The sequence below is a fragment of the Dama dama genome, chromosome 30 (genome assembly GCF_033118175.1).
Source record: "Dama dama isolate Ldn47 chromosome 30, ASM3311817v1, whole genome shotgun sequence".
NCBI classification, from domain to species: Eukaryota; Metazoa; Chordata; class Mammalia; order Artiodactyla; family Cervidae; genus Dama; species Dama dama.
The window spans coordinates 63,391,245-63,400,813 of record NC_083710.1 but is presented as its reverse complement, the minus strand read 5'-3'; the positions used below and the strand labels follow the sequence as shown (position 1 = coordinate 63,400,813).

At 34.2% G+C, this 9,569-nt stretch overlaps 1 non-coding gene across 1 annotated transcript; it reads right to left on the bottom strand.

Moving 5' to 3' along the window:
• Window positions 1-6,859: 6,859 nt before the first annotated feature.
• TRNAQ-CUG (transfer RNA glutamine (anticodon CUG)) lies at window positions 6,860-6,931 on the bottom strand. Its single transcript has one exon. It is a non-coding gene; the product is annotated as a tRNA-Gln (tRNA).
• Window positions 6,932-9,569: the final 2,638 nt, after the last annotated feature.

Below are 9,569 nucleotides of genomic sequence, written 5' to 3'. Positions count from 1 at the left end.
TGAAATTATTTTTGACAGAGAAAGAAATTTTTCAAATTATTTTATTTGTACATTAAGCCCAGTTATTTATCTCTGACAACTAGAACATTTACTTAAGTAAATGTCACCTGTAGTGTTCATTTTGGACTTCCGAAGTGGCTCACCAGTAAAGAATCTGCCTCTAAAGCAGGAGACATGGGTTCAACTCCTGTGTTGGAAAGATCCCCTGGAGGAGGTCCTGGCAGCCCAGTACAGTATTCTTGCCTGAGGAATTCCATGGACAGAGAAGCCTGCTAGGCTACAGTCCATAGGGTCACGAAGAGGTGGACACGACTAAAGTGACTGAGTACACATGCTCACATATGTAGTGTTTATTTTATCCAGGTTAATAAATCCTAGAGATTTAATTAGGGGCTCCCCTAGGAGCTCAACTGGTAAAGAAACTGCCCACAATGCTGAGACCTCAGTTCGATTCCTGGGTTGGGAAGATTCCCTGGAAAAGAGAATGGCACCCCACTCCCGTATGCTTGCCTGGAGAATTCCCATGGACAGAGGAGCCTGGTAGGCTCATGTGTTTGTGTTTCTAAATAAGTTTCTGAAGGGAATTTTTTTGAATTTTCCCCAGATTACCATATGTATTTTAAAGAATACTGTACTATTCATTTTTATTTCCTGTTCCAGTAATTTTGTCACTTGTAATCAAATAGAAAATGCTGATTGTTGAAGTGTACCAGACATTGACATAGCTGGGCCATACAAATTCAAGTGTATGCAGTTTGGATTTTGTGTTGCCGTGATTCCTACATACATCCATCTTACTGTCTATGAAAGAGAGTCATTAAATAGCAATAATAAAAATCACATAGATATGTGTGAATATATATATGTACATATGTATATATATGTATGTATATATATGTATATATATATATACATTTGTGTGTTTAATTTTGATTCATAGATGTATAAATATGGTGAACTGGGCTGTTCTGACTGAACCCCAACTCAAGCTTACATGACCTAACCCCCCTAATGTAACCCCACTATTATATTGGGTATACCATAACATTTAAAACATACTTTGTGGCTGCAATTTAAATAACTGAAACCTTCGTATCATACAAATTAAGAATCAACTCAATATAAAAGGACACTAGAAGATTATGGGGTTATGGGAACCAGATGTATATTAAGAGTTGGCATCTGAGAAATAAGACAAACTGGAGTCTATGAACTTGGAAAACAAAAAAATCCCATGAAATGAAGAGGGAAAAAAGAAAGATCAATGAATAACTTAGTGGATATTAATGAAGAAGGAAAAAGAGAAATCAGTGACCAAAAAAGCATAAGTAGAATAGTTAACATAAATGCAAATATATCTATCAACAATCATAAGAGACAGAAATATATATTCCGTATATTTACAGAAAAAACAAATAATAGGAGGTTCACATAGCAATACAAGTTTTACTACTCCTTTATATAACTGTCAATTCTTTTCCTCAAATTTAAGAATATACTAAAAAAAGAAATATTATTTTATAATGCTAGTACAATCTTTAGGAACAATGCAAGGAAAATATAAAAACATCACACAGATCACATGCCCTGATGGTAAAAATGTATACTATAATAAAAGTATAATGAACTATAACTTTAGAAATGACATGCATGTACTCTCAAATAAATATTGAGTAAAAGAGAAAATCATAGGTGAGACTTAGAAACATTTACTCTAAAAATAGTAAAAGTTCTCTGTATGAAAACTTGTAGGCACAGCTATAGCATTCGCAGAATAAACAAAAAGGAAGGAAAAAAATATATATGTGAGCATAAAAGCAAGAACAAAGGTGAGAAAGACCACCAATGATCAAAAAGAGAAAACTGTGTATTGTGAAATCATTCAATCTGCAAAACTGTATGTTGTAAAATCAAAATCTGAAGACAGAACTCTTACTTTCTTTCGCATACTCATCTTTGATTACTCTAAATCTATTCAACCTAGCAATTTTAATAACATTTTGTTAAATCTTTAAATACTAAGCAATTACTTTCTATTTTAAAGATATTAAGATAATATTAGATAAAGAATAAGCAAACAAAATCACTTTGTAATGCTAGTAAAATCTTGAAACTGGTCGGAGGTAACAGAAGAAAATTTAAAAAATCTGTCGTTAATCAAAGTTGCAATATTTGTAAACAAATTGCAAGCAACTCATATTCTATAATATATGACAAATAAAAATAGAGAATTACTAGGTAGCATTTAATTGAAGAATGAAGCTATTTTAGCATTGTATGTTATAAATTAAACATTAAAAAACTAGTGCTAATTTGCTATGATTATCAAATTAGATACTGAAGAATGTCAATGAATTCTGATGCTAATTTTTGGTAAAAATCAGCAATATTAAAATAAAATTAAATATCATGAACTATGGTAAGCTTCCCACATGGCTCAGAGGGTAAAGAATCTGCCTACAATGCGGGAGGCCTGGGTTCAGTCCCTGGGTTGGGAAGACCCCCTGGATGAGGGCATGGCAAACCACTCCAGTATTCTTGCCTGGAAAACCCCCATGGACAGAGGAGCCTGGCGGGCTGCAATCCATGGAGTCACAAAGAGTCATACATGACTGAGCAACTAAGCACATTTTAGACTACTTAGATTTTAAAAACTTAGAAAAATACTAAATAAAACATTATACTCAATAGCAAATTTTAAATTTATCTATTAAATCAACAAAAACCTAAGGATTTTTATCAATACTAGTTTGAACAGTAAACCAAATTTCCTATCAAATATCAGGTATTTGACAAAGTCTAACTACTGGGAAGCTTATAGAGTGAATCAGCAATATTTAGTAATCTTGAAAATACTTCTATTTACCAGAAATTTTGCTTTTAGGCATATTGTCTAAAGAATCTCTTGCACACACATGTCGGGATATGTGTGATACTGTTTATAGCAGTAAAATTTGGAAAAACATGACTTGTCCACCAATATGGGACAAGATCATTAAATTATAGGACATTGTAAAGTAGAATGCTATATGGCAGCTAAAGAATAGAACATAACCATACCACATATTTTAATATTATTAGTCTTAAAGCAAAATGTTAATCGAAGAATCAAGAAGTTGTCAGGATATGTACATGTGAAAACACACAGGCCAACTTGAAACACACATAAACACACAAATAAAGCCTATGTGTGGTTTATCAATGTACATACAGCAGCAGCATAAAAACAAAACTTTCTGTTCTGTGTGGACCATGGCCAGTGTTCAAAAAGATAAGATTAGATGAATAGGTGTGCTTCTTCAGGTCTCTCCTGATTCAGGGAAAGAAGTTAGAGTCCTGCCTTTTTCTTCACTTGGCTGTTGATAGACTGCAGGTAAGCGCTGTTTCCAGATGAGAAAATTCACCTTGTCTGGAAATAGTCAACTGTGATCTCCATGCCTAGTAGGCCAGAACGAGGAAGATATTTCAGTCTTGCCCTGACTCTGACTTTAACCTGAGTCTGGGTTTTTTTTTCCCTTTGGTTCTCTAGGCAATGCTAATTTATTTGCTTGACTTGCCATAACCAATCTAATAAAGATCACACTTTCAAATACTAAAAATGATTGAGACACACTAAAGGCAGAGGTGAATATCTGTGTATCTCAAATTAACACCTGAGAAAAGTTTTTTCAGAATTTTTTTAAAGGCTGAAATCATTTCATATGTACACTCAAAAGATGAGCTCTCCATATTGAGCAAAATACACAATCATAAAATATGACAAAATAATGTTAATTTTGATTCATTTTACTGATTTCAAAAGTGTCTCATTTTTATAGAACCATGCATTTACTGGAAAGGAATGAAAACAAGAGTATCTGCACTAGCCAATTCTCCATACTTTGACATTCACCAGCTTTTCTTTATTATCTGTTTAACAACTCAGTGATAAGTATCCCACCATTCTCACCCTGGAAGTAAAATTCTGAAGCTATTACAGGGTAGCAGTTCTAATTATTGTAAAGCTTTTATGACATTACACACATCTGCTTTGCAAAATCTCTATACTTCAGAGCCACAGGTAAAATATCTAAATTCTATTTGCAAAGGAAGCATTTTAAATATCTGAAATATCATATTTGTCTGAAATTTCACCCAGTCTAATAAATACTCCCTTAGAACTCCTATGACAAGGTTTCTTTCCTCTCTATCCTTACTGCTATCACTTGGAAGAAATCCAGCTTAACAATATTCTTGTTAAATCATGCTTATGAGTACTATGTGTGACAGTTCAATTGAAGTCTGAGAATCAGGCAAAGAGCAGATAGATTAGAATTGTGTGAAAAATATTTACCATTTAATGGTGTTATCATGATTAATCTATTTCTTTCTGTCTCTAAAAAGAACCAAATGTACTGCTTGCCTGTGTTTTGCATCCAGTTTTTTGTGCAAAGCACAGAAAAAATTTTTCTCTACAGCTATTAGGCTTAAATTTCTTTGTTATTATTTTTGCAGTCAGATTATAATGGTGAGCCATTAAACTGTACTTTATATGAACTGTTCCACCCAGTAACTGTACAATTTTTAAACTATATGTTTTTACTAAATTTCAGGCTTTTGAAAAAAATTTATCAACTTGTCATATTTACTATGTTAGTTATTTTCTTTATGTTTGTGCCATCTGCCAATTTAAACAATGTCTTCCTAAATCCAATTTTTTTGAAAAGATGAGGTTGAAGAGAGAGATTTACTAAATTGATCTCTTTCTTTGTATTCCCAGAGTCTAGCAATATTTAGTGACAATGAACTGATATTTATGTAATGATGAATCCTTAGTTAGGGGACTCCAGTTCATTCATCACTAGATTTTCAGCTGGAGTGGTTAACTATCTATGAATTTATTTAAATGATTTATGTGTGTTTGTTGCTCAATCGTGTCCGACTCTACAACCTCATGGACTGTAGCCTGACAGGCTTCTCAGTCCATGGGATTCTCCAGGCAAGAATACTGGAGTGGGTTGCCATTCCCTTCTCCAAAATGATTTATGATTGAGCTCAGATTTTTTTCAAATATCTGAAGTAGAATCTCACTAATGACTTAACATTGATAATGCCTTTTAATCAGTTCCTCTTTCTTCCATCTTCTTCCTATTTCTATTCATCCCGTTTCCTCTTGTTAGATAAAATTTCCTAAGACTCAACTCTGATTAAAATATTGACCAACAGAGAAGCCATATCTAGTGTAAGAGCCTCATTACTAGTTGCACCACATTTATCAAAAATTTTTCTTATCTTTCCAATCAAAACTGATGAAATCCTCTGAATTTAATGTTTTTAACCATTCTTAAACTTCTGAAGTTAAATGCAACCCTCTTAAATTACAGATCCCTGACTTCTTGTTGTTTAGTCTCTATGCTGTGTCCAACTCTTTTGCAACCCCATTGACTGTAAACCACCAGGCTCCTCTGTCCATGAAATTTCCAAGGCAAGAATACAGGAGTGGGTTTCTATTTCCTTCACCAAGGGATTTTCCTGACCCAGGGATCGAACCTGGGTCTCCTGCGTTGGCAGGCAGATTCTTTACCAGTGGCTTACCTCTGTTGTAAATGACAACAACAGTTATTAATTACTATGTTGGATGGAATTTAGAGATCAGCACTTTATACAAAATAAAAGTTATGCTAATAAAGATTTCATAATTTCTACTTAATAGTTCCATCTGGAAAGTAAAGCCAGGATTTAAACCCAGGTCTAGCTCACTAAATTAGTGTGTTTGTAATTGTTCTACTTTTTCCTGTAACCTCCTAGAGTATTTTGTCATTTAGTTGCACTTCATCCTTTTACAGTGATACCTAGAGTTATACCCAAGTTCTTTAGAGAGTTCATGGGGAAAAAAAAAATTCTTCCCTCTTTCTCTTTGTTGTGGCTTTCTCTAATTTCTCCACTGCTCACACTGTCCTCTCCTTTTTCTTACAAACCTTTCTTCCTCTATTTCTTCCTTTCACTCAATTTATAGTTAAACACTGGATAAAAAAAGCTAACTTTTCAAATTTTCTCATCAAAAATTGAGGAAGAGTTGGCTCACTTTTCCCTTATTTATTATTTTTCCTCACATTATCCTTAATTTCCTGAACTGATGCTTAAAATGTCATGAATAAGACACTGGGTAGTTCCAAATACTAATACTTGTTTTACTATCAGTTTTAATTTGTTCATACCATTGAAGTTTCTCTAGTTTCTTTACTTTAGTCTTTTTATCTATTAATTAATAATTTGGCAATAATTTTGAAAAAGCAAATTATTGGTTGATAGCCAGAAACTAGTTTTGTAAATAATAATTTAAGCATGCTTTGTTTGTACCTCAGAAGTTTCTGTCAGGTGTAATCAAAAGTTGTCTTTTAACCATTTCTGTTTCCCAATATGCTTCACCAAGTATCTCTAAAATAAAACACGGACTACAGAAATGGTAAACACTATATACTTAGGATGGAATTCCAGCTGAGCTATTTAAAACCCTAAAAGATGATGCTATTAAAGTGCTGCACTCAATATGCCATCAAATTGGGAAAACATCAGGGGCCACAGGACTGGAAAAAAGTCAGCTTTCATTCCAATCCCAAAGAAGGGCAATGCCAAAGAATGTTTAAGTGTTAGTTGCCCAATTGTGTCAGACTCCTTGCGACCCTATGGACTATAACCCACCAGGCTGCTTTGTCCATGGAATTCTCCAGGCAAGAATACTAGAGTGGGAAGCCACTCCCTTCTCCAGGGGATCTTCCCAACCCAGGGATCAAACCTGGGTCTCCTGCATCACAGGCAGTTTCTTTACTATCTGAGACACCTGGGGAGCCCAAAGACACTGGGCACAGCCTAAAGGGAAAGGTCCCCCTGAGACTCGAACTCAGATCTCTGGATTCAGAGTCCAGAGTGCTCACCATTATACCATGGAACTACGGTATGCTGTATGATGTCTTTCAGTTTTAGTGGTTGGCTGGCTGGTTAGCTTTGAGACCTCATTCACATGTCAGCCAACGTCAGGTCATGTGTCTTTCTTAAGGAGGCTTGATTGTATTAAATCTCTTAATGTTTGTGTGCTTTGCAAAGGACAGTTTGAGATGAGACTAATCCTCAAGTGAATGTGTTTCTCAAGCATCCTCCTGGGTCACATTGACAAATGTCCCACTGCCATAAGCAAGGCTCATGCCCAAGATTGTACTGGAGAAGTTGATAGACACACCAATTTCATTTGTCTGTTTATTCATAAATGCATTAGCTCATTTTGCTACCTAGAGAGAAGTGTCAGCATGTCAGGAAGTCAGATGATCATATTATCCTTGGGATTTAGACATGAAGAGTACAGAATGCATGGATCAAAGAACAGAGGACACTGAATATCCAGACAGCTCAGCAAGAGCTGCCTGAAGGCATGTCTACCTTTAGCAGAACAATGCATAGATAAGTCAGTGTGGACATATCCTGGTGCCAATAGCAAAATGTGATCATAGACTCTTTCCTGGAATGAAGATGCTGCCCTGCAGAGGTGATTTTTTGTTCTGATAATAAATTCTGGCTAAATCTATGCAAATCATTGTAGTTAACTCACACTAAGTATGTATGTTTATATACATGCACAAGCTTCTGTACACACAAAACCCAGCTAGTCCTGATTAAAGTTGTTAAACAAACACTGATACTTGAATGTTGGATTCATTCTCTTGGAAAGATACTCTTGTTTGTCTTTTCGGTCTTCCTTCAAGTCAAAAGTGGATGTGACTAAGGCTGTTCATATATAACTCAGGTTTGAATGGAAGCTTCCGGTGCCTACAATATAACTTTACTTTTGCTCTGATGAGTCTGAATGTCACATGAATAAAACTGACACAACTAAATGAACATTTATTTAAGAGATTTTTACCACGAAAATGTCTATCTTAAATCAAGCATATAATCAATAGACAAACTGAGTATTATAATTTATTATGTCTCCTGTCTTTTTAAAATAATCCTCATAGATGACAAAGAGTCTCTAAAAATAACTATCAAGTGTTTTGTTCTCTGTGCACCTAGAAACTATGCTATCAGCAGTTCTTAAAAATAAAAAAGAAAAGCCTCATCTACTGCTCTGTTACTCTAATTTCACGTAAAATAAAAATGAAAGACTTTTATCAATATATATATATATATATATATATCATTAAAAGAGTGCCTTTCATTGCTTCTAATTACTGGCAAGGCTTTTATTCAAAATAAGCCATTTATTCAATAAATTTTTAGTGTTTTTGTATAGGCAAAATATACACAATCTCATAAAAATACTTATGTATTCTGAGACAATGTAATAGCATTATTACATTTTACCAAATATTTATTCATTCTACTGTACTATCACAGAAAGCTCTCTCTAACATTCAACTTCAGTGTTTGCATGTATATTCAAAATATATACGTGCATATTAGCACATGTGTAAATTAACCTATGATTGTTTCCTGCAAAATCTATTTTTAAAATAACAATTTTTCTCTTTTCAAAAATAATTAGTGTCCAAAATAGTGTTCTCCACTTAGAATATATTTATTTTGCACTATAGCAGAATATCTATCTTTGAAAGAAAAATTTACAACCCACTATATATCTAGGGTTTATGAAGATTGGGAGACTCTCAGCTTTACTAAAAAGCATCATCCTCTTAGTTACTAGATGACATCCATTAATGTGCCATTCATATTCAGACATTTATTTGTCTTAAATCAAATTTTGATGTCACATATAACATAGGGATATTCTGACCATGGATAAATTTAACATTCTGTTTCAATTCTATTCTAGTTTAGTCCTGTAAAAGTTTATTAGGAAGAAAAATTACTCATCCACTTTTATTTAGATGGTTGAAGCTTAATTTCTTTGCCATTGTGGGACCAAAGTCATCCTTTTCCTGCTAACTGTGTGCTAGGATCATGGTAAGCTTTTAAAGAGCATCCCACTTCCATGGACAGTTCACAGCATGGGTTTTTGCTTTCTTCCAGGTCAGCTCGGATTTGTCTCTCAGATGTCCATTTTTTTCTACTAGTAAGAGAAAACACCTTTTAAAGGACTAATGTGATGACATCCACCTGGATACTCATCTTATTTTAAAATCAATTGTGCAGTATAACATAACCTAATCATGGAGTGACATTTTCATCTTTACAGAAGATTATGCAGGGCACATACTCCAGAAGGAGGAAATCTTAGGGGACATCTTAGTGTGCTGCCAGACCTTAATGACAGAATGTTAATGTAGGTGTGAGAAATGTTCTTGTAAAATTTGATCTCTAAAAAATGCAACATTTTGGGAGAATTTGAAAGGATATGTCTGACTGTACAACTGAAAATTGAAAATGTAAGGGCTGATAGGAATACGAAATGTGAGGATCTTACCGTCTATTCTGTTTCCCTAATTGATTTCATGGCATCTTTGTAACAAGACAGCCTGTGTCAGATATTTATCAAACTATTTATTTCATAAATGGGTGCTCACTTTTCCCCATAAACTAATACTGCATTGCATGGGCCATTCACATTAAATCAATCTTCTTCAACAGCTTCCTCA